Source organism: Pelodiscus sinensis, chromosome 25 (genome assembly GCF_049634645.1).
Source record: "Pelodiscus sinensis isolate JC-2024 chromosome 25, ASM4963464v1, whole genome shotgun sequence".
Taxonomy (NCBI): domain Eukaryota; kingdom Metazoa; phylum Chordata; order Testudines; family Trionychidae; genus Pelodiscus; species Pelodiscus sinensis.
Genome location: NC_134735.1, coordinates 22,360,001 through 22,386,526, shown reverse-complemented (window position 1 = coordinate 22,386,526; position 26,526 = coordinate 22,360,001). Strand labels below are relative to the sequence as shown.

General features: G+C 47.2%; 1 protein-coding gene and 1 long non-coding RNA gene across 8 annotated transcripts in view; both read right to left on the bottom strand.

Moving 5' to 3' along the window:
• Positions 1-26,526, bottom strand: part of SCMH1 (Scm polycomb group protein homolog 1) — a 128,640-nt gene that overhangs the window by 98,325 nt on the left and 3,789 nt on the right. The gene's annotated exons all lie outside the window — the stretch shown is intronic.
• LOC142819900 (uncharacterized) lies at positions 11,881-26,420 on the bottom strand. Its single transcript, XR_012897583.1, has 2 exons — positions 25,830-26,420; positions 11,881-25,739 (listed from the first exon to the last, which is right to left on the bottom strand). It is a non-coding gene; the product is annotated as an uncharacterized LOC142819900 (long non-coding RNA).

The window sequence follows — 26,526 nt, the reverse complement described above, 5'->3', positions numbered from 1 at the left end:
TCAAGAACTGCTTCTTGCCTTGTGGGTTCCAGAACCAGCTGCTCCAAGAAGCAGTCATTTAAGGTATCAAGAAATTTTATCTCTGCATCCTGTACTGAGGTGACGTGGCCCCAGTCAATATGGGGATAGTTGAAATCACCCACTATTATCAAGTTTTTTAATTTAATAGACTCTGTAATCTCCCTTATCATTTCATAGTCACTGTTACTGTCCTGATCAGGTGGTCGATAATAGATCCCTACTGCTATATTCCTACTATTAGAGCATGGAATTACTATCCACAGAGATTATAAGGAACATTTTGGCTCATTTAAGAATTTTACTTCTTTGATTCTACATTATCTTTCACAGATAGTGCCACTCCCCCACCAGCAAGACCTGCTCTGTCCTTCCGATATATTTTGTACCCTGGTGTGATTGTGTCCCTTTGACTGTCCTCATTCCCCCAAGTTTCTGTGATGTTTTAAAAACTAGGCACTTTAGTTCACCCATCTTATTATTTAGACTTCTAGCGTTTGTATATAAGCACTTTAAAAATGTGTCACTATTTATCTGTCTGCCATTTCCTGATGTGTAAGACTCCTTTTCATGTGATTGTTTCTCATCTGATTTGACCCACACTTTACTATCTTCCTGCCTCTCCTCCCGACTAGAACATAGAGAATCTCTATTAATAGATTCCCCCCCCAAAGATGTTTCTGTCCAGTCCATGTGTCCATGCACTCTTCCGCAGCTTTCCCCCAGTCCTTAGTTTAAAAACTCCTCTAAACTGGGCTGCAGCACAGCTTCGCAGGTGAATAATCAGCCCCGCCCAATCAGTCAGCTCCCTGCAAGGAGCCCTAAGCCTCTAAGGCCACAGGGCTGATTAATCACCTGTGAAGCTGTGCTGCCATGCAGCTTAGAGGGAACACTGCTCTATGACCTTTTTAATGTTAAATGGCATGGATGGAAGGCTGCTCCTGGGTCCTGGTTAACTGATATCCAGTAAGCATTACCTAGTAAAGGTGATGCTTAACGGGCAGCCGGTTACCTGTTCACGTCCCTAGATTAAACATGCCCAGGTTTTTTCACCTTTACTCACAGGCCAACTTTTCCACCTTTTTATCAGATTTATTGCTCTCCTCTGGAATCTCTCCAATTTATCTTAATCTTTCCTACAGGGTGGCAGCCAGAATTTGACAACTGTACTCCAGTTGAAGTCTCACCAGTGCCAAACAGAGCAGAACAATTACCTCCCATATCTTTCATTCAATATTCCTGTAATATGCTTCAGAATAATATTAGTCATTTCTGCAACTGTTTCATATTGCAGACTCCTAATCAATTTGCAATCCACTATAATTCCCAGATCCAATAACTGCCAACCCAGTGAGTCCCCATTTTATAGTTGTGTACTTGATTTTTCCTTTCTAAAATACAATACTCTGCATCTGTCTTTATTGAATTTCATCTGGTTGATTGCTAAGTGGGAAAATTGGTCTATAATTTTGAATTATAATCCTGGCCTTCAAAATGCTAGCAACCTCTCCCACCTTGGTGTTACCCACACATTTTATACCTATACTTTGTTACCCAAGTCTAATAAAAATGAAGTATACTGACTAATGAAAATACTAACACCTGAGCCAGGAGAGATTTAAGACCCCATTAAAGATTTCCTTCCACTTTGACAGCAAACCATTGATAACTACTCTTGAGTATGAGTTTTCAACCAGCTTTGCATCTACCATATAGTAATTATCTAGACCGGGGATGGAATTACCATTTTAAAAGTTAACTGTTTAAACTATAAAAAAATGATATGACATTTAAATGGTTAACTAGTTAAGCAGCGGGGGCCAATTCACTGGTGTAGCTAGGGCCTCTCTGGCCGGAGTCAACACAACCAGTGTTGCACCCACTCTGGCTGGCATGGGGCCACTGAGGTGGATTAACCAGTGACACTAATGCTTATCAGTTAGCATTTACATTCCTAACCTAAACCATACATCCCTAGTTTGGAAAAGCCTTACTAAATGCAAGATACATTACATCTAATGTCTCTCTCCACTAGCTCAGTCACCCTATCAAAGAAAAAAACATAGTTAGTTTGGCATGATTTGTTCTTGGCTACTCCTTATCACCGTATTACCCAATTGATGCTTACACCTTGATTCTTTCATAATCTGTCCCATTATCTTTCCAGATACTGAAGGTAGGGTGACTGGTATTTAATTTCTGGGGACCTCCTTGTTTCTGTTTATAGATACTGTGTTTGCCATTCTCTAGTTCACTGGGACTTCATCCATTCTTCATGAGTTCTTGAAGATAATCACTAAAGGTTGTGAGATTTCTTCAGCAAACTCCTTAAGTACCCAAGGGTGAATTTCATCAGGACTTGCTTACTTGAGAAATACAGCTAACTCCTCTGAGCACTCCTTAACCTGTTCTTTCACTATGCTGGATTGTGTTACTTACACCTAATACTACATTTGTTAAGCAGCAGCTCACAATTAACAGCAGAAAAGGACCTAATGAGTACAGTGGATGAGAAGCTGGATATGAGTCAACAGGGTGCCCTGGTAGCCATGGTGGCAAATGGCATATTAAGGTGCATTAGGAGGAGCATTGCCAGCAGATCTAGAGAAGTGATTATACCCCTTTATTTGACATTGGTGAGGCCACATCTGGAGTGTTGCATTCAGTTCTGGGCCCCCCCACTATAGAAGGCATGTGGACGCATTGGAGAGGGTCCAGCAGAGGGCAATCAAAATGATTAAAGGGCTAGAGCACATGACCTATGAGGAGAGGCTGAGAGATTTGGGCTTGTTTTATCTGCAGAAAAGAAGACTGAGGGGGGATTTGATAACAGACTTCAAATTCCATGAAGGGAGGTTCCAAAGAGGCTGGAGAGAGGCTGTTTTCAGTAGTGACAGATGTAAGAACAAGGAGCAGTGGTCTCAAGTTACAGTGGGAGAGGTCTAAGTTGCATATTAGGAAAAAACTACCCGTATATACTCGAGTATAAGTCGACCCGAATATAAGCCGAGGCACCTAATTTTACCCCAAAAAACTGGGAAAAAGTATTGACTCGAGTATAAGCCTAAGGTAGGAAATGAGGCAGCTAGTGGTAAATGTAAAAAATGAAGATAGATACCAGGTCTAGCCCCGGAAGTCGGGGCGAAAGCTGCTCCGGTGCCCCTGGTCTCCTGGAGACCGTCTCCAGCAAACCAGGGGCACCGGGCGGGTTCCCGCGCTTCTGAGGCTTTGCCAGAGCAAAGCCTCAGAGACGCGGGACCCCCCGCGGCTGCGGCTTCAGTCCGGGAGCCTGTGGTCTGCTGGGGACGGTCCCCAGCAGACCACAGGCACCCAGATTGAAGCGGCAGCAGCGGCGGTTCCCCGCGCCTCTGAGGCTTTGCTCTGGCAAAGCCTCAGAGGCGCGGGACCTCCCCCCGCGGCTGCGGCTTCAGTTCGGGAGCCTGTGGTCTGCTGGGGACGGTCCCCAGCAGACCACAGGCACCCAGATTGAAGCGGCAGCAGCGGCGGTTCCCCGCGCCTCTGAGGCTTTGCTCTGGCAAAGCCTCAGAGGCACAGGACCTCCCCCCGCGGCTGCGGCTTCAGTCCGGGAGCCTGTGGTCTGCTGGGGACGGTCCCCAGCAGACCACAGGCACCCAGATTGAAGCAGCAGCAGCGGCGGTTCCCCGCGCCTCTGAGGCTTTGCTCTGGCAAAGCCTCAGAGGCGCGGGACCCCCCGCGGCTGCAGCTTCAGTCCGGGAGCCTGTGGTCTGCTGGGGACCGTCCCCAGCAGACCACAGGCACCCAGATTGAAGCAGCAGCAGCGGCGGTTCCCCGCGCCTCTGAGGCTTTGCTCTGGCAAAGCCTCAGAGGCGCGGGACTCCCCGCGGCTGCAGCTTCAGTCCGGGAGCCTGTGGTCTGCTGGGGACCGTCCCCAGCAGACCACAGGCTCCCGGACTGAAGCCGCAGCCGGGGGGGTCCCGCGCCTCTGAGGCTTTGCTCTGGCAAAGCCTCAGAAGCGCGGGAACCCGCCCGGTGCCCCTGGTCTGCTGGAGACGGTCTCCAGCAGACCAGGGGCACCGGAGCAGCTTTCGCCCCGACTTCCGGGGCTAGACCCGGCTAGACCCGGCCAGCGGCAGAGACGCGCTGAGCCCGCCCGCCTCAGTTCTCGAGATGCTGACTCGAGTATAAGCCGAGGGGGGCATTTTTCAGCACAAAAACTGTGCTGAAAAACTCGGCTTATACTCGAGTATATACGGTATTTCACTAGGAGGTGGGTGAAGCACTGGGATGGGTTATCTGAGGGGAGGGGTGGAATCTCCATCCCGAGAAGATTTTAAGTCCCGGCTTGACAAAGCCCTGGCTGGGATGGTTTAGTTGGGGTTGGTCCTGCTTTGGGCGGGGGGCTGGACTCGATGACTCCTGAGGTCTCTTTCAGCCTTAGGATTCTAGGATTCTAACCTTTGTAGTGAAAACTGAACCAAAACAGACATTAAACACCTCAGCCTTCTTGTTGGTGTCATCCATTTCTCGCTCGCTTTCCACACTAAACAGAGGAGCTACAGTTCCCTTCATCTCTCTGTTGAACATTAGGTATTTGTAGAATACCTTCCCATTGGCTTTTATGTCCCTTGCTAAGTGCAAATCATTTTGTGCCTTAGCTTTTCTAGTTTTGCTCCTGATGCTTATGCTATTGTTTTCTATGCAAACCTTAGCAATGCATCCATGTTTTCACTTTTTGTAGGATTCCTTTTTGATTTTCAGGTCATTAAAGAGCTCCTGGTGAAGCCATATTTACCCTCTCAATATGCTTCCTATCTTTCCTTTTGTGGCCGGATGATTTTCCTTTAATATTGGTTTTTTTTTTGACAAACCAGCAGGTCTCCTGAACTCATTTTTCCCTTAGATTTTTTTCCCATGGGACCTTACACTGCAGATTTCTGAATTTGTTAAGGTTTACTTTTTTGAAGTCCATCGTTCGTGTTCTGCTGCTTTCACTCCTTTTTCTTAGGATCATGAAATCTGTCATTTCATAATCACTTTCAATCAACTTACCTTTTACCTTCAGATTTACAACCAATTCCCATCAAATGTCAGAATCAAGTACAAAATGGTTGCTCTCTGGTTATTTCCTCTACTTTCTGAAATGTGCCAAACACATTCCAAGAGTTAACTGGACATTTTGTCTTTTGCTGTATTACTTATGCAACAGATGTCTGTGAAAAGTCCCTCATTATTATCAGATCTTGTGTTTTGGCTGTTTTTGTTACTTGTTCTAAAAATGCCTTCTCCACCAGATTTGGTGAATTAATTGTAAAGAAGAAAGGTAAAGGAAGCAAGGAGGAATACCAGAGAGAAAATTGGTGTACATGTGCACACACACAACATGGTACAAGGGACTGAAGGCTAGGAAGATACAAATAACAAAAGCTGCATGCCAGTAACTGATGGAAGAATTTGGCTCTAAGATAGATGAGTATTTCTTCAAGAACATGTGCGCCATGGGACTGTATACTAGGTGGACCACCAACATATAAAAGAGGCAATCAAAGAGGAGACATCACAGAAGCGGAATTATAGCTTTGCACCAGCGTTCACCATCAGATAACAGGGCAGTTGCTTCCTTGGAGTTACTTTGCACAGGTAAGGAGATAACAAAAGAGAGGTTATGGCACCGTTAAATGACAGACAAATTAATTGAGTCTAGTTCTGGGCACCACATTTCAAGAAAGATGTGGAGAAATTGGAGAAGGTCTAGAAAAGAGCAACAAGAATTATTAAAGGCCTAGAAAACATGAGCTATGAGGGAAGATGGAAAGAATTGGACTTGTTTAGTTTGGCAAAGAGAAGACTGAGAAGGGAACATGACAGCAGTTTTCAAGTACAGCCACTCTCCGAGTTATGAACAAGTTACGGACCAACACTTGATCTGTAACTCAAACTGTTCGTAACTTGGACCCCAGTGAGTTACACGGGACCGTGCTGTTCGTAAGCGCGGGTCGCGTTCGTAACTCGGGGACCACCTTTACGACTGCTCCATGGGAGCTTTGGTCGTAAGTGCGAACGGTCGTAACTCGACCGTTCACAACTTGGGGAGCGGCTGTATCTAAAAGGGTGTTACAAGGAGGAGGGAGAAAAATTGTTCTCCTTGGCCTCTGATGACAGGACAAGAAGCAATGGGTTTAAATTGCAGCAAGGGAGATTGAAGCTGGACATTAGGAAAAACTTCCAACGTGTCAGGGTGGTTAAATATTGGAATAAATTGCCTAGGGAGGTTGTGGAATCTCCATCACTGGAGATATTTAAGAGCAGGTTAGACGGACCCCTGTCAGGGATGATATAGATGGTCCTGCCGTGAGGGCAGGGGACTGGACTCGATGACCTCTCGAGGTCCCTTCCAGTTCTAGGATTCTATTCTATGATTCAGGCCCACATTCATAGAATCATAGAATACTAGGACTGGAAGGGACCTCGAGAGGTCATCGAGTCCAGTCCTCTGCCCTCATGGCAGGACCAGTCTAGTACTTTCTAGACCAGCGGTTCTCAAACTTTTTGGACTCTGGAGCCCTTTACATGCGTAAAAAATTATGCGGAGCCCCAGCGGTCCACTGATTGTATGTGTTGTACCTATCGATGTTTCCAGTTTGTCAATCTTGCGGCGCCCCTGGAGATGTCTCGCGGATCCCTGGGGCGCTGCTGAGCACAGTTTAAGAAACACTGGTCTAGACAATCCCTGATAGACATTTATCTAACCTACTCTTCAATATCTCCACAGATGGAGATTCCACAACCTCCCTGGGCAATTTATTCCAGTGTTTAACCACCCTGACAGTTAGGAACTTTTCCCTAATGTCCAACCTAAACCTCCCTTGCTGCAGTTTAAGCCCATTGCTTCTTGTTCTATCCTCAGAGCCCAAGATGAACAAGTTTTCTCCCTCTTCCTTATGACACCCTTTTAGATACCTGAAAATTGCTATCATGTCCCCCCTCAATCTTCTCTTTTCCAAACCAAACAAACCCAATTCTTTCAGCCTTCCTTCATAAGTCATGTTCTCTAGACCTTTCATCATTCTTGTTGCTCTTCTCTGGACCTTCTGCAATTTCTCCACATCTTTCTTGAAATGTGGTGCCCAGAACTGGACACAATACTCCATCTGAGGTCTAACCAGTGCCGAGTAGAGCAGAAGAATGGCTTCTCATGTCTTGCTCACAACACACCTGTTAATGCATCCCAGAATCATGTTTGCTTTTTTTGCAACAGCATCACACTGCTGACTCATACTTAGCTTGTGGTCCAGTATAACCCCTAGATCCCTTTCTGCTGTACTCCTTCCTAGACAATCGCTTCGCATTCTGTATGTGTGAAACTGATTGTTCCTTCCTAAGTGGAGCACTTTGCATTTGTCTTTATGAAACTTCATCCTGTTTACCTCAGACCATTTCTCCAATTTGTCCAAATCATTTTGAATTATGACCCTATCCTCCCAAGCAGTTGCAACCCTTCCCAGCTTGGTATCATCTGCAAACTAAATAAGCATACTTTCAATGCCAATATCTAAACCGCTGATGAAGATATTGAACAAAGCCGGTCCCAAAACAGACCTCTGTGGAACCCCACTTATTATACCTTTCCAGCAGGATTGAGAACCATTAATAACTACTCTATGAGTACGGTTATGCAGCCAGCTATACACTCACTTTATAGTAGCCCCATTTAAGTTGTATTTGCCTAGTTTATTGATAAGAATATCATGCGAGACCGTATCAAATGCCTTACTAAAATCTAGGTATACCACATCCACGTCCACCGCTTCTCCCTTTTCCACAAGACTCGTTATCCTATAAAAAAAGCTATCAGATTGGTTTGACATGACTTGTTCTTTACAAATCCATGCTGACTGTTCCCTATCACCTTACCACCTTCCAAGTATTTGCAGATGACTTCCTTAATTACTTGCTCCATTACAGGCAGTCCCCGGGTTACGTACAAGATAGGGACTGTAGGTTTGTTCTTAAGTTGAATCTGTATGTAAGTCGGGACTGGCGTCCAGATTCAGCCGCTGCTGAAACTGATCAGTTTCAACAGCGGCTGAATCTGGACGCCAGTTCTGACTTACATACAGATTCAACTTAAGAACCCCAGGCATCCCCAAGTCAGCTGCTGCTGAAACTGATCAGCGGCTGATTCCAGGAAGCCCGGGGCAGGGGCTTCCTGTAGTCAGCCACTGGTCAGTTTCAGCAGCGGCTGACTTGGGGACGCCTGGGGCAGAGCAGCTGGGGTGCTGCTCGGTTGGTCCAGTAGCACCGCCGCTCCTCGGTGCTACTGGACCAACCCAGCAGCACCCAAGCTGCTCTGCCCCAGGCGTCCTGATTCAGCCGCTGCTGAATCTGACCAGCAGTGGCTGAATCAGGACGCCTGGGGCAGAACAGCTGGGGTGCTGCCCGGTTGGTCCAGTAGCGCCCAGAGCGGCGCTACGGGACCAACTGGCAGCGCCCCAGCTGCTGTACCACAGGTGTCCGGAGCAAAGCCACGGAGCACGGGGGCAGCGGGACAGCCCAGACGCGCCGTGGCTGTCCTGCTGCCCTCGGGCTCCGTGGCTTTGCTCTGCTTTGCCCCCCCCGCCCCCCTGGTCTGCAGACCAGGGGGGGGGGGCAAAGCAGAGCCAAGCCCCGGAGCGCGCTGCCAGCTGACAGCCCAGACACGTCTGGGCTGTCAGCTGACCGCGCGCTCCCCGGCTTGGCTCTGCTTTGCCCCCCCCCCGTCCCCCTGGTCTGCAGACCAGGGGGACGGGGGACGGGGGGGCAAAGCAGAGCCAAGCCGCGGAGCGCCCGGCCAGCTGACAGCCCAGACGCATCTGGGCTGTCCGCTGCCCACGCGCTCCGCAGCTTGGCTCTGCTTTGCCCCCCGTCGTCCCTCCCTGTCCCCCTGGTCTGCAGACCAGGGGGACAGGGGGGGGGGCAAAGCAGAGCCAAGCCGCGGAGCGCGTGGGCAGCGGACAGCCCTGTCCGCTGCCCATGTGTTCCGCCGCTTTGCTTCCTCTCCCTGGTCTGCTGGAGACCAGGGAGAGGAACGGCCCCGTTCGTAACTGCGGATCCGACATAAGTCGGATCCGCGTAACTCGGGGACTGCCTGTATCTCCCCTGGCACAGAAGTTAAACTAACTGGTCTGTAGTTTCCTGGGTTATTCTTATTTCCCTTTTTATAGATGGGCTCTAGATTTGCCCTTTTCCAGTCTTCTGGAATCTCTCCTGTCTCCCATGATTTTTCAGCATTGCTAAACTTAGCTGGCAGTCTGGTGCACCTGTACCCACAGCCATACACACATTACAAAGGCAGCAGCAAGGAGCAACACTGGCTGAACTAATGTCCACTAGGTTTGGCCCTGCGGCTGCTCCATCACAACGGCGGGGCTGCAGGACCAATCTGAGAGAGTGGCATGGTAACATCCATGCACATCGGTCTGGGGATCGCAGCACCACTCGGATTTGCCCCGTAGTTACAGTCACTGATTCTGGCCTGGTGTCAATGAAGGAAGCTTGCATGTGACCTGCTCAATCCTCTTCTTAAAATCCTGTAAAAGCAAGTGCTGGGTCTGTTGCTTGGGGGTACAGAAATCTAGAGAGCCAGATGGGTCAAGAACAGAGCTCTGTCTCCAGCTGCCATGGAGTTGGGGAACAGCCCACTGTGTCGCCTGTCTTACATGGAGGGGATTCAGTAATCAAACCATACCAAACCAATTCCACTGCTAGTGTGGACAGGGTTCTAGAGACTGCAGCTCTTTGAATTACTCTGGGGCGAGTTCTTCCTCTTTGGCTCTGCTGCTGAACTGATTTCCAGCACTTTGCCCTGCACCAGGATTTCTCCTCCAGGGGATGAGAGGTGTCAAGTGTCAGATCCAGACATGAAAGGCAGGTCACAGATCCATTCAGCAGCTCTTGAAGCAGCAGCAGGTTCCTGTTTCACAGTGCTCTGCAGAGGCACCACTGTCCGCAACCTTAGGCCCAAATCCTTACTTGCTGGTTTTATAACTGCGGTAGGCCCTGCCAGCACAGCTGCACTCCAGCAGAGGCCAAGCCACAGACAGTCCTGTCGCGGGGGGGGGGGGGGTCTCTTACAAGTGAGAGATTTAACGTACATAGATGACCTCCATTATAGCAGCATTTGAGTGCCTTACAATCCACAGTGTATTTACCCCCACAGCACACCCAAGAGGCACTGAAATATTTTATAGATTGGGAGTTAAGCATGGGGAGACAAAGTGACTAGTACGAGGCTGCCACAGAATGAGGGGCAGAGCAGAGAACTGAACCCATGTTCCCAAGTACTATCTGGGTTTCAATTCAGTTGTATGTATTCGAGTTCGGTGCTGGTGGCACTAACAGCCTTGAAGAAGGAAGATTTGTCTCCACAGAAGAGGAACAGCTTGAACATTAGCAATGGAACTGTGCCTCATGCCCAGGGGTCTCACACCCAACCTGGGGGGGGTCGTGTCTGTAAGAAGCAGGGAAATCACTTATGCCCCAAGCACTCCAATGAGACTGAACAAAGAGGCCAAACTGGTGCCAGTCACAATGGTAACTTTACAATCATGTGGCTGCTTTAATTTGCACTGAGCCATATGCCAAACCTACATATGAATCAGAACAGTCTGCAGTTTGCCTCGGAACTGCTATGTGGTTCCCAGGAGCCCTTTCAACAGGACTCTGCCCCTGAGCATTATAAAGGGACAACCAACCAGGCGAGAGGATCTGGAAGGGAATCCCAGCACTACAGATTAGGGCAAGATGTTAAAACAGAAGCACGAGACAAAGATCTGGGCTCCAAAATATCACCAAGGTGAAATGCCAAGGGGTGACTGTCCTCCCTGCACTGAAGGCAGCCTGACACTGCCCTGTGCAAACGCAGTGACTGCTACAAAGAGGGAAGTAGGACGGATCCCAAGTCTCTACTTAACACGCATGCTCAGGGAACTGTTTCCTTTCATTAACCCTACACTTATGCTTTGCAAGGCAGAAAATACGCAGGCATGGGGAAGGTGGCTTATAAATCAGTGGTGCTTTGCTATATAAAGAATTATATACAGTGGTGCTATATAAAGACTTTAGAATGCCACTAAATTAATCATTTCCACTTAATCAAGAGCCCCCAAAAAACTCCAAGGAACTTGCACATTCTTCTTAGACTAGAGATTTCCTTGGCTCAACAGTCACAAAACCGCTTCCAACTCACCACAAATAAAATCCTGCAGCTCTGTTTTCTTATACCTTATTCAAACCACTGTCTCAGAGGAAGCCTAGGCAATGTGAGCCCTACTGCATGTCCCCAGAGTCAAGAAAACAAGGCTGCCACAACAAGCAGGTGTGTCAACTTCAGTGGCAAGGATTCACCTGTAAAAAGGAGAGATTACTCTCCTTGTGCAGTAACTGGAGTTCTTCAAGATATGTGTTGTTCTGCACCTGCACCCTGCATGTCTTGGAGCGGTGATCTTTGGCACTGGTGCCCACTCAGCCCACACATGCACCCTAGGCATCCTTGAGCCCTGTACTGAGGATACAGAGAGCCTCAGACAAGCGTGTTACTGCTGAAACCATAGAGGAGAGTCTCCGCTGCTGTTTCAAGGGGAGAAGAGATGCAGAGTCCAACTCCTAACAAATGAGGACAGAACAGCCAACCTACCAAGCTCGAACAGAAGCCATGCTTCCATTTAACTGTCACACACCACAACCAGCCTAGTCTATTGTCTCACCAGCAGGAGCAGCAAAGACAACAGTCTGAGCACACCAGAGTCTGAGCTGCCAACCAGAGTGAAGCCCACCCAAGCCAGCCTGGGGGCAGGGGGCAGCTTGGAGGAACCCAGCACAGAGCACAGAGAGGGGGAGCAAAACCAGTGAGTACATACATCTTTATTTTATCTTCTTAGGCACAGTGAGCTGTGTTAATACACTGTGTCTATTGGGAGAAGAAACATGGAGCTGCAGCAGCACCTGACCAGGAGAGTCCAAATGAGTGCAGAGAAGATTCCTGTTATTGATTGCTATTTGCATTTCATACTGCACAGAATTCACTTTGGTTTGTCTTGTGTCTTAGGAAGCTGGGATCCCAGAAGTCAACATCTTGAGTCTATTGAAACAGAAGAAATATCCCTTGGAATCCACTGAGTTTGACTGTGAAGTTGTTCAGCAAAATGCAAACAATACTTGCGAAGATTCCAACACAGAAAATCAGCATCTGTCTGTGCCACAGAATTACTAGAACCCCACAGCACATACCGTATCTAACAGAACAATGATGAGTGGCAACTCTCAGCCAGTCCCTGTGAGAAAACCCAAGCGGATGATTATCCAGGGCTAACTGCAAAGGACAAGGAACTGGATTGCTCCGTGTGCGTGAAATGACAACAGTTTGAAAGCTGACCAAAAAACCACCCCCAAAATCACCAAAACACAGTATTCAACTCTCAACAAAGGATGGCCAGGTGTAGTCTGACTACTGTAGATGTCAAGGAAAAAAATATGAAATGCCCATCCTTCAGCTCTGAAAAAAACATGCAGACTATAACTAACAAGTAATGAAAAAATACCCTTTTACAGAGTATACCTGGCTGACTTAAAACCACCCACCAGATATTCTGTGCAGTTTAGAAACAAGAATAAAGGCCATTTACTAATATTTCAGCTGACAACATGCAGTAACTGAACAAGTTCAACACAAGAGTTCCTGAGTCATGTGCAGGCGTCACAAAGTATAACCGTATAACGTTTAATATCCTAGTGGTTACGCAGGTAACCATTTTGGGGGATCTATGGCTGGATAGGCTAGAGGAGGGAAGGATGATCATGGTGCCCCCTGCTACAGGCTCTGCAATATAAAGCTTAGACTGCAGGGCAGCAGTCGGTTCCCTGGAAGAATATAGTATAAGCTGTCTCCCAGAGCGCACCGGCTGCTACCCTGCGCTGCTCTTACACTGAAGAGCTCTTATACTCCTCCAGGAGCAGGGCCGGCAGCCGGAGGAGTGACTGCCCCGCAGACTCTGTAGTATAAGAGTCTGCAGTGTGGGGCAACAGCCGGCTCCCAGCCTCACTCCCGGGGAGCTGGCTGCGCTAGAAGGTAACCGGTTAAATGGTTAAACTCTTACATCCTACAAAGTTTACCACAATAAATGAAAATTAAAGCTACCTCAACAACGCCGAAGAGTGAAAAGCTCAGTGTGACGACAGATCAGTCATCAAGCAACCACTTGCCTCTCTTCTTAGGCTGAGAACAATAGGGAGGCTACTCAGTTTTAGACATTGTCTTTCCTCCAAACGCCAAACGCGAGGACGACCAGATTACTTAGAAAAACTAAAAAAAACAACAAATAGTCTAGCAGCATCTTAAAGACTAACAAAATATGCAGATGGTATCATGAGCTTTCGTGGGCACAATCCACTTCTTCAGATGAAAGATTCCTTAGGACTGATATAGGCTATATCTACAGTATGATTTTTTTCCGAGATATCAGAGGTATCCCAGAAAAACTCCGCCATGTCCAGGGAACAGGCCTGCTCTTCCGAAATTTTTTCGGATGAGCAGATGCGCTCTTTCAGAAGCCTAGTATTCCTCATTTTACGTCGGGCCAAATGTCGGAAAAGCCTTTTCCAAAAAAAGAATTGGAAAAAGGTATGCAAATTGCGGTTCACAATTTGTGTACCTTTTTTCTGGAAAAAAAAAACCCCAGCAGTGTAGACAAAGCTATAGTCAATTCACCGAAGACTTCCTGAAGAGCAACTATTTATTGTGCATCTGCTAAAGAAACTGTCATGCTGGGGGGGGAGGGGAGGAGAAGTGTTGAGTAGTTTTGACCTCAACACACTCTCTTCATCTGGCATTCCTGCTGCCACAAAGGGGAGCATGACAAGACTGAAGTCAGTCACCTGCAGAGAGTTTTCAGCAAGTTTAATGTCCTTTATAACTCTTCTCCTAAGGACCAAAGACTCCACAAGAGCTATGACTGTGAAGATATAGCCAAGCTCAGCTGATCAGGACTGACAAGCTGTCGCTGATATCCACTGGATGACTAATTCAGATACCCAGGCCTTGGGGGAAAGGCCAATCCTCGCCTACAGACAACCCCCTAGCCTCAAACAAATTCTTTCCAGTAACCATGCAACACACTCCATCATAATCATCCAGGAACCCACCCCTGCAATCAGCCCTGGTGCCAACTCTGCACAGTGATTTCATCTACACTAGCAGTTTCATCACTGGACCCAATGACATCAGCCACCAACTCAAAGGCTCATTTAACTGCACTAATGTGATCTATGCCATCAAATGCCAGCAATGCCCCTCTGTATACTGGCCAAACTAGATAATCTCTACGGGACTTCATGTGGAGCATACAGGGCAGCTTTTGTCACTCTGAAATACTGAACTGTGCCTCTGAACATGTGCTTGAATTCGTGCTGGACAGTTACGCAGGAGCCTAGCTACCACCACAGAAAGTAGATCAGTAAGGGTCTCCAGTGCTTGGTCATCTCTTTCAAGAATAGTCACTTGTCACAGCTACCACAGAAACCAAGGACTATGGCCTTGTAACATGGGTGTACTCTCTGTGGGCAAAGTTTTTGCAGGAAACTGAGCACGTGCAAAATGGAAGTGTGATGGTTCAGGGTTCACAAAGACTGAAAACTGCTACAGTAACAATTCTAGTCCCACAGCTCATTACAAGAAATAGTTCATTACCACAGATATGTACAATTGTGGCTCCAGCTTCTCACAAGAGTGCCCACAATGATACTAGGGAACCTGGCTGGACCAATAGTCTGAAAACACATCAAAAATATGCCCAGTGTTGGTGAAAGGTATTCAGTAAATGCTACTGCACAGAAAATACAATGAAGAAACAAGTGGCAGGGCTCCATAACATACGTGTACTACTGACAGCCTCGATACCTCCACTACACTAACACGCCTGGGATGAAATCCTAGCTCCATCGAGGTCAATGGCAAAACTCTGATATTCACAGGGCCAGGATTTCATCCTGGCAGTCTCATTTTGACTTTGCAAGTAAGGAATTCATTATTGTAGTCAGAATTTGCAAAAACATCCCCATTTCTTCCAACTGCAGAATGGATCTCAAGCTATTTCAGCTTTATACATCTTATTTCAGTGGGGCATAAAAACTTTATCAACCAGTGAACTGAAAAACACCTCCTTTATGAATAGATTGCAATTAGTTATAAATCAGAAGGGTCCACAGAAAGTGTATGTGTGTGTAAAATGCTTATTATTGTCTTGGAAGGGAGAATATTATTACTGTTGTTTCCATGCCAGCAATGGCTCTCTCAGTAGTATCATTACATCATGTTTTGAGGTAACATCCAAGTGCAATTTTTAATGACATTCTGTTGATTTAATCATAGAATCATAGAGCTGGAAGAGACCTCAGAAGGTCAAGTCCAGCCCCCTGCTCTAGGCAGGACCAATCCCAACTAAATCGACCCAGCCAGGGCTTTGTCAAGCCAAGACTTAAACATCTCTAGGAACTACTTCCCTAGGTAACCCATTCCAGTGCTTCACCACCCTCCTAGTGAAATAGTTTTTCCTAATATCCAACCTGGACCTCTCCCACCACAACTTGAGACCATTGTTCCTTGTTCTGCCATCTGTCACTACTGAGAACAGCCTCTCTCCATCCTCTTTGGAACCTCCCTTCAGGAAGTTGAAGGCTGTTATCAAATCCCCCCTCACTCTTCGCTTCTGCAGACTAAACAGACCCAAGTCCCTCAGCCTCTCCTCATAAGTCATATGCTCCAGTCCCCTAATCATTTTGGTTTCCCTCCGCTGGACCCTTCAATAAGTTTTCATTACTTCTTGAAAACTTTATACAAATCATATGCTTTTTAACTATGAAAAGATCAAGTAACCCAGCAATTCACACTATAAACTTTCACCTTTACCTGTCACTATCAATGATGATGTCAGCAGAATTCTTAGACCGTTAATTACTGTGATTAGCACATTGAGGTCCTGGGTCCATGGCTAGTTTCAGGTGTTAAATACTTGGCGATTAGCTTGTGTTACAACAGTGGTCACCAACCAGTAGATCTGGATCTATTGGTAGAGCGTGGCGCCTCTGACAGGTGTTCCTGATTGGTTTGTCCAAGAGGCTATCAAGTGCCAGCACTTCAGCTGCCTCTCCTCTCCTCTCCTCTCCTCACTGCTATGAATCTCCTGCCCTTTGCCTTGGAGCTGCCTCCCCACACCCCCGGGAGCCTCCTACTTATTGTGCAGGGCAGGGGAAGGAGAAGAGGGATGCTGAAGTCAAGGTGCCCCCTCTCCCACCTTGTATCCTGTCTCCACAGAGCAGGGTGGGGGGCATAACAGGACTTGGGAGGGAGTTTGCTGGCTGCTTTTGGGAGTGGTGCAGGGCTTTAGCCCCACTGTACCACTGCCCAGGAGCCACCTGAGGTAAGCGGTGCCCAGTTGGAGCCCACATCCTGAACCCCCTCCTCCCAGCCCTCTGCATCCAAACACCCTCCCAGAGCCTGCACCCCAACTGCCTGCCCTAAGCTCAGCTCAGAGCCCCTCTCACACTCTAAATCCCTTAATCCAAGACCAGAGCCTCCACCCCAACCTGCTGCCCCAGCCTGGTGAAAGGGAGGGGGATGGAGTGTGCAGGGGTGGGGCCTTGAGGAAGGGGCACGAAGGAGGCAGGGCAAGGGTATTTGGATTTGAGGTAGATCTTGGATTGCACTTAATTCAGAAAGTGATCTCACGCTTAAAAAGGCTGGAGACTGCTGTTTTACAACATTTATCGCATGCGCTTTGGTCTAGTCATGTGAGTGGGCATTCCTTCTCCCGCAATGTCTTTCTGGCAGACATCGCCCTCCTACTGGGGATTTTGTTTCCTTTTGGCAGCTCACTTTCTGCAGCACCTCCCGCAACTGCACAGTGGAATGTTCGTGTGTCTGCCCGGGGGCATCTTTTTGATCAGTCTTGGTCCACCTTTGACGTAACTCGTGTTTTTTTGCATCAGTCACCACAGAGCCGTATGACTTTGCATGTGAAATGTCGCACATTTCCTTAAACATGAGGGTGTGTGTCCAGTCTGCAGGATAGTGACCAGGAGGGGAAGGAGGTGGTGCTGGATCTGCCCAAATGAGGTGGTTTCATAGACTCTCCTTTCTAAAAAACTGTTGTGACGGCGTGTTGGGGGTCCCCCGTCTCCTGCACCCCGAAATGGCACAAACAGACTGCACCAGCCGGTGGAATAGAGGAAGTTTATTGCCTCTCCAGGATACAGCACAGCATAGATGTAATCTGGTCACAGAGCTGGGCTAGGATGCCTCAGGCCCCCTTGAGATGGGGGAGACTGGGCCCCTAAACTCCAGCCTCTTTCCCTAGGCTCTCCTCCATGCTCCCAGACAGTAACTAACTAACCAACTTCCAGCCCTGCCCCCCAGCCAGGGCAGCATTCCACCTTCCTTTGTTCCTCTCCATGGGGGGTGTCTGGCCCCTGGCTCAACAAGTTTGGCATTACCTCTGCCTAGCGAGGTTTTCCCTGCTGGGTCTTGCTCCAGACAGCAGGGGTCACCACAGCCCAGCAAGTACCCCCACTACGTCACAACTGTATTTTACAAAATGTAAATGGTCGTAGTGCTCATGTTCCTACTACCCATTGGCCACTCCTGCTTATGCACTGACCCTGGGCGCAGTTTGTTCTGTTCCTGAAAATAAAAGAATCGCATGAAAAATATCTCCACAGTTAAAGTCTAACTGGATACTGCAAAACTTTTAGCTTCAAATTGCATTTAATTTAAAATTATGAATAATCTGATGAAACCTGTCCTTTGGGTCTTATGTATTAATATAGATTTTAAATTCCACCCACCATACTGCCAAGAAACTAGAGAGAAGAAAAAACCCCTAAAATATCAACACTCTGTTGGCCTTGACCTACCCTGCCACCTGTCTTACAGTTTCATGTGCCTACTTCTGGTTCTTGTACAGTATTATTTTATTACTGATTGTTTGCATTGCAGTAGCACCTAGTAGTCCCAATTATTCTACAACCACCACAGAGCCACATGGCAGGAGGTGAGGTGTGACAGGAGAAGAGGATGTAAAATTAATGGAGATTGCCTATCTCCTAGAACTGGAAGGGACCTTGAAAGGTCATCGAGTCCAGTCCCCTGCCTTCACAGCAGGACCAAGTACCACCCCTGACAAATTTTGCCCCAAATCCCTAAATGGCCTCCACAAGGATTGAACTCACAACCCTGGGTAACAATGCAGAAATCACCATCAGCAGTGTTCCTGCTAAGCTTTTCCATCCATGTGCAGATTTTTTCTGTTTATGTGCGGAATAAATGTTATGCGCACCAAGGCATGTGCGAATGTGCGCAGCCCGTAGAAACCAAAACCAATGCTCAAACCACTGAGCTATCCCTCCCCCCAATGCAAGGCAGGGCCAGATCTGGACATTTGCTTAGAGTGAGTCCTACTGGTCCACATTCCACTGCAGAGAACATACTTCTTCCCAGCCAGCCCTCCTAAGGGCTCCCTCGCCCTCTGGTAGCTGGCTCTGGGTTTCTCCCTCAGGCTGGAAAACAGCAGGGGACCCGGCAGGGCAAGGCTGTTTGTGGCACAGGGCCCAGAGAGGATGTGCTAGCCACTTCACAACAGTCAGGACCATAAGGCTCTTAGCTAGGGCTGCCAAGTGTCTGTCAGGTTATGAACCAGACAGTCCAGTATTTGAGCTTTCTGTTTGGGAAACAAATTGAGAAAATAGAACTGTCCGGTATTTTCTAAATAAGATGTAATGTAGATTGTGTCCGGTATTTTTGTTGAAACCATCTGGCAACCCTACTCTCAGCCGGTCAAGCAGGTGAATCCCTGGGTGTCCTACTATTTGGAATGCCAGGGGCGGAGGAGGGACTTATTTGGAGATGGGGAGAAGGACGGTGCTGAAAAAGGGACTATAGCAGGGCCGTTGCGCAGCAAGAGGCAGATGAAAGGAGACTGAAGCAGAAATCTCAGTTCACGGCACTCCAGGGCTGAGGACTCTCATTCTAAGGGTTAACCAGCCATATACTCACCATGGTTTAATTAACCCCACAGTTGGAACTCTGTTGTTATGGGTTCTAAGCAAACATGGCTCTGGGGCAAGACTTGCAGTGCCTAGTTCTCAATGGGGACTGCAGTTTACAGACACCAAAACTACAAGGAACACCAGATGTTTCCTTTTATACACACAAGCAGCTCGTACGCACAGCTGTAATCCTTGCTGCAAAGTCACTGCTCTTCCTAGTGTCCTTCCCAGCAGCACAGACATCAATAACACATTGGGGGAAGCCAGAACTATTCCACTGTATCTGCCCCCAGCATGTTCAACCAAACAGCAGGAAATGTGGCTCCAGAAATGCATGAACTGGAACAGCTCCCTTGATAATATCTCAACATGAAAGAGCCCCACTAAGTCTCTGGCATGTTGTAGGGAGAGCTAAGAATGGAGTGGAACTGTGTATTTCTGAATGGGAGTATAGCTGAGTTTCACATATTTGCAGTGACATAAGAGTTCTATTATTATACCATAGTATAGCTCAAAAAACAAACCCCAAGGAGACTTCTGGACTCCTCATGTTATGTCATGCTGGCATACATAAGAGCTAATCACAGTAGAGCCAGAGGGACTAAGCAGGTCAGCTGTGGGTTTATGAATTTTAGATCATATTGATGCTAGCTGATAGGCAGCATGAAGAAAGTTTTGAGAGAGAGAGCTGCTGGTTCTAGGGGAATAAGCGCAGACCTGGAAATACAGGAAATCCATAGTTTTACTCTCAATCCTACATCAACTCCTTCTCAGATCATGGCAAATCAATTGATCTGTGTGCCAAAAGAAAGATGCCACTGACCAGTTACCTACTGCACAGTGAAGTTGTGAGAATTACTTAAGAACATAAGAATGGCCATACTGGGTCAGACCAAACGTCCATCTCAGCCCAGTGTCCTGTCTGCTGACAGTGGCCAACGCCAGGTGTACCAGAGAGAGTGAATCGAACAGGTAATGATCATGCGATCGCTCTCCAGCCATCCAGCTCCACCCTCTGACAAACAGAGGCTGGGGACACCATTCCTCACCCAGACTGACTAATAGCCATTAATGGACTTAACCTCCAGGAATTTATCTAGTTCTCATTTAAACCCTGTTATAGTCCTAGCCTTCACAACCTCCTCAGGCAAGGAGTTCCACAGATTGACTATGTGCTGTGTGAAGAACTTCCTTTTATTTGTCTTAAACCTGAGGCCCATTAGTTTCATTTGGTGGCCCCTTGTTCTTATATTATGGGAACAAGTAAATAATTTTTCCTTATTCACTTTCTCCACACCACTCATGATTTTATAGACCTCTATCATATCCCCCTTAGTCTCCTCTTTTCCAAACTGAAAAGTCCCAATCTCTTTAATCTCTCCTCTTATGGGACCCGTTCCAAACCCCTCATCATTTCAGTTGCCTTTCTCTGAACCTTTTCTAATGCCAGTATATCTTTTTTGAGATGAGGAGACAACAACTGTACGCAGTATTCCAGATGTGGGCGTACCATGGATTTATATAAGGGCAATAAGATATTCTCCGTCTTATTCTCTATCCCTTTTTTAATGATTCCTAACATCCTGTTTGCTTTTCTGACTGCCACGGCACACTGCGTGGACGTCTTCAGAGAACTATCCACGATGACTCCAAGATCTCTTTCCTGATTAGTTGTAGCTAAATTAGCCCCCATCATAAGATATGTATATTTGGGGTTATTTTTTCCAATGTTCCTTTAAAACTCTTTATAAGGAAACACTCAGTAAAAGCGCTAAGTGTCAATCTGCTCTTTTGGGCAAGTGTATCACAGATCGACAGTCCTGAAAATGGAGAGTCTCTGGCTAGCCACAAAATGGGCAAAGCCCAGTCCATAGTGAAGCCAACTTCTCCACTAACTGGCCTCAAAAGTTATGCCTGGAGAGACCTCTGCTAAGGGTATGTCTACACTATTCACTGGATCAACAGGTAGCAATCAAGCCAGCACAGATCAATTTATCATGTCTTGATGAGAGTGCATCTGCCACTGACTCACCACAGCAAAGACACGGTATTAACGGTATCGACTTCAGCTAGGTTATTCACACAGCTGAAGTTGCATAACTTAGATCGATTGCCCGCAGCAGTATAGACTGGGCCTATACTGAGACTTCAATTTTCATAACCAAGCACTCCCAGAGATTGGTGTGCAGAGGACTCTTTCACAAAGCTCATATGGAGTAATTCATTATTTAACATTTTCCCAACAAGGGCAATCAACAGAGGCATCAGCCTGTCCCAAGGCTGATGGTCAGTGTTCCCCTTAAGCTGTGAGCTTGTGCAGCCACTCAGGAGAGATTCAAATGCCACCCAACTGATTAGCACAGCACCCAGAGCTAGGTTTTGGTTTCTACAGGCTGTGCACATTCGCACATGCCTTGGTGCGCATAACATTTATTCCGCACATAAACGGAAAAAATCTGCACATGGATGGAAAAGCTTAGCAGGAACACTGCTGATGGTGATTTCTGCATTGCAGAAATCTGCGCACTCGACAGTGGTCTGACATCACTAATTCACTGCACACTGACCAGCAACTAGGGGAGTGACTTTTATTTGCTACAAACCCATTCCAAATTTGAATCAGTGACCTAGAGATGAAAGGCTCCACATCCCGCCTACTATCAGTATTTTAAGATGGCATCTGCCTTGGATTGTACCTTTAGTGATATAGCAGTGATTTAGGAAAATATGCAGTTACATAGTTTAAGCCTGGTATCAAAAGAGGTATTTTAAAGCAATTTAAAAATATAACAGGCTTTTACATGTCTCAGACATCTGATAAAGAAAAAAGGTAAAAGGAACTAACTGACTCCAACATGAAATTCAGAGCTGGACCTGCCACACTTCCTTCAGTTCACCTTGTTTAATCTACCACAGACTATAAGATTCTCTCTGGATATCGTATTCAGAGACACATGGGAGAGTTACAGACTAAAAGATTCAATATTCACCTTCATAGAATCATAGAATCATAGAACTGGAAGAGACCTCAGAAGGTTATCAAGTCCAGCCCCCTGCTCTAGGCAGGACCGATTCCAACTAAATCAACCCGGCCAGGGCTTTGTCAAGCCGAGACTCAAACACCTCTAGGGATGGAGACTCCACTACTTCCCTAGGTAACCCATTCCAGTGCTTCACCACCCTCCTAGTGAAATAGTTTTTCCTAATATCCAACCTGGACCTCTCCCACCGCAACTTGAGACCATTGTTCCTTGTTCTGCCATCTGTCACTACTGAGAACAGCCTCTCTCCATCCTCTTTGGAACCTCCCTTCAGGAAGTTGAAGGCTGCTATCAAATCCCCCCTCACTCTTCGCTTCTGCAGACTAAACAGACCCAACTCCCTCAGCCTCTCCTCATAAGTCATATGCTCCAGCCCCCTAATCATTTTGGTTGCCCTCCGCTGGACCCTCTCCAATGCGTCCACATCTTTTTTGTAGTGGGGGGACCAGAACTGGACACAATACTCCAGATGCGGCCTCACCAAAGCCGAATAAAGGGGAATGATGACATCTCTGGATCTGCTGGCAATGCTCCTCTTAATGCATCCTAATATGCCATTAGACTTCTTGGCTACAAGGGCACACAGTTGACTCATATCTAGCTTCTCATCCACTGTAACCCCCAGGTCCTTTTCTGCAGAACTACTACTTAACCGGTTGGTCCCCAGCTTGTAACAATGCTTGGGATTCTTCCGTCCCAAGTGCAGGACTCTACACTTGTCCTTGTTGAACCTCATCAGAGTTCTTGTGGCCCAATCCTCCAATTTGTCTAAGTCATTCTGTACCCTATCTCTGCCCTTAAGCGTATCTACCTCTCCCCCCAGCTTAGTGTCATCCGCAAACTTGCTGAGGGTTGGCGACTGGAGCGGTGTGTGGCCAGCACTCCTCCAAGGCCACCCTGCTGCGACACCCTCTCGCACTAACTAGAGGGCGCACTTTTCTCCCTGGTGCCGAGGGAAGGCAGCGAGGCAGCCCCGGAACCGTGATGTCATGATGCCTCAGCCAATCATGGCGGGGCTGCGAGCATGACTTGCCCCACGCACCCCGCCTGCTGAGGGTGGCTGGCTGCTGGCCCATCACGTGCTCCACCGCCCCTCCCATTGCCTTGGGCGGTGACAGGGAGGCCCGCGTCAGGCGGTAAGGGTTAGGAGTTCTCTGGCCAGTGTCTCTTGGGGCGGCCAGAATGCCGCCCCTGGCAATATGTCACCCCAAGCACGTGCTTGGTTTGCTGGTGCCTAAAGCCAGCACTCCGTGGGCGCACATAAGTGCCCGGCAGGCGCCATGGTGCCCGCGGCCACCACATTGGGGACCACTGCTCTACTGGATGGCTTCTGAACTACTCAATTGTGTGTCACAGACCTTATAAAGTTACAGCTAATTGTAACTGTCCTTCACTCAAGTGGTAGGAATCTGTATTTTCAGAGCAGGAGGTGAATTCTAGTCTTGCTGCCTTCGTGAAATTCTATATGGCTTTGGTAACAATCCGGAAATCCTTTGTGGGTTCAGCATGCTATATTCCAAATGTCTTGATCTAGAATGTCTGGAAATTGTCACCACAGACAGGATGGGAAAAGTGTAAAACAGAAATTCAAATGGGAAAATGAAGCTGGAGGTCCAAAAAAGGCTATTGTCTCTTTCGGAGAAAGAACTCGCTGCAACCAGTCAGCAGGCACTTACCTATAAATGAAATCTGATTGATAAACACTCTTCCTGACCAATGGTATTGATTTTGAAAGAGATAAATAGAAATGTCATCGCATGGATTTTTTGCCAATATGAGACAGGATTTATCATATAAACAAGTAAACAGTACTGTAGAGCTAAGGCCAAAATAGCTTCAGTACCTTAAGTTGGGGTGTGAGCTCCATAATTTAAGCAACTGACTTTCAGAAGTTCTGAACACTCAACTTCCAGTGAGGTGAAAGGAAGTGGAGCTATTCAGCAATTGTGAAAATAAGATTTAATCATTCAGACTTGAAAATATTGGCACAATTCTACCCAGCAGCTTCAAAAATGTGTAAATTAATCCTTGATGACATGCAGCAGCAGCAGCAAATCTGACACTTTATTTTTAAACATCTTGTTATTTATAAAACAGTCTCAAACCTTTTTTTGCTGTGCTTCCAGTTCTGTCAAAGTGCATCATTCTGAGGGTTGTGGAGGGAAATCAGATGTTTCCCTATATAGATACCTTTTAAAAGGCAAACAAAGAAAAGTCCCCACAGGATAATAATTATGGGATTTATCTGCCCAGACACTGGGATTACCCTTTATCAACCAGAAATGCCTCAAGAACAAGGGGCCATATTTTTCAGATATTCCAGCCCATCCTCTACTCATTCATTTTTTATATTGTGCTATATTGAGAGGAGTACTTCAGCAACAGCCAAAGCATCCATATGGAGAGAAGGAAGCAGAAAACTGCTTGGCAATTTTCTGTGATTGCCCCAGTTAAGAAAGGCAGCAGTGTGGCCTACTAGTTACTATGCTGTCTTTGGCAAGTCATTTCACCTCTCTGTCTTGTTTTCTCTTCCTGTGAGCCAGGGGTTATCCTACTACCACGCTTTCCATGGGATTGTGAACAGTGTTCCCTATAAGCTGTGCACTTGCACGACCGCTCAGGAGAAACTCCAATGCCGCCCAGCGGATTAGCAGAGCACCCACAATGCCCAGAGTTGGCAGCACATGTTTCTCCTGATGGAGTACATTCGCACTGGCTTCAATGGACATAATAAAATTTACTCTGCACATGGCTGGAAAAAATCCACACATGGATGGAAAAGATTAGAGGGAACACTGATTGTGAGGTATCAAATAATTTCCAAAAGCACTCTGAGAGCCTTGGATGAAACCTGCCATGTAAACACTAAGTATACTTATTATTACTGAATTAACATACAAATCCATCCATCCACACACTTACATGGTCCTCATCGTCAAAGCATCTCCCAACATTAATAAAAAAAAATTATATAGGTCCCCTCCAATCTTCCCCCTGAAATGTATTACTCACAGCCCACGCTTTTATTGAGCAACCACATGCAGATCTTGCTAAATAAAACACAGCAAACTCTAAGTCAGTTTATGATGCTCAGCTGATCAAATAAATATCTAAACAGGCAAATCTGAAGAACACAGAAATGACAACCGTATCAAACCAATCAGCAACAGCACTGCTTGCTCCATCCAAATTCCATTCCGACTGTGTTAGTACAATTCAACTTATTTCTTTAGGAGTCTTGCTATGGACTTGAACCTGGTCCCAGAAAACAAAGCCTGAAGTTTTATCCACAAGATAAAACCTCTTCTAGGTTTAAAAAAAAATAACACTCACTGCTGACTGGTCAGATGTTTGGGAGCTTACCACAAGCACACGCCTTCTGAAATGTAACCCTGTCAGTGCCATAAAACAGCGGCATACATTGTAGCAATGGAAAAATGACAAGCAACAGGTGGCCGCTGTTATACCTTACCTTGGGCTTCCTCCATCATCAGAAACTGAGCAAAAGACAGTACTAACTATGCTGGTGAGGCTGTTCAGCACACAAACACACAGGCTGCACACCAGACACAATGGTGTGACCTTGCAACACACACACAGGCTGCACACCACACACAATGGTGTGACCTTGCAACACACACACAGGCTGCACACCACACACAATGGTGTGACCTTGCAACACACACACAGGCTGCACACCACACACAATGGTGTGACCTTGCAACACACATACAGGCTGCACACCACACACAGTAGTGTGGCTGTGCAGAGCGCGCACACGGACACACACACAAAGGTATGTGCACAGTCTGCAGGGTTCCCTCTAAGTTTTCCAATTCTCAGCGGAACTTCAATCTCTGCTGGGCAGCTGCTCCAGTACCCAGCTCACAGGAAACACTGAGAGACTGCATATGACACACTGACGTGGCTGTGCAATAAACACACACACACACACACACACACACACACGGGCTGCACACCACACAGAGTGATGTGTCTCTGCCGTACGCGCGCGCGCACACACAGAGTGATGAGGTTGTGCAGTGCACACACACACACGAGGCTGTACAATGCACGCGCACGCACACACACACACAAGGCTCTATAGTGCACGCGCACGCACACACACACACACACACACAGTGTGATGTGGTTGTGCAGTGCGCACGCACACACACAAACACACACACACAGACTAATGTGGTTGTGCAGTTCGTACACACACAGAGTGATGTGGCTGTGCAGGGCACACACACACACACAGTGATGTGGCTGTGCAGTGCGCACGCACACACACACACACAGCGATGTGGCTGTGCAGTGCGCACGCACACACACACACACAGCGATGTGGCTGTGCAGTGCGCGCGCACACACACACACAGCGATGTGGCTGTGCAGTGCGCGCGCACAC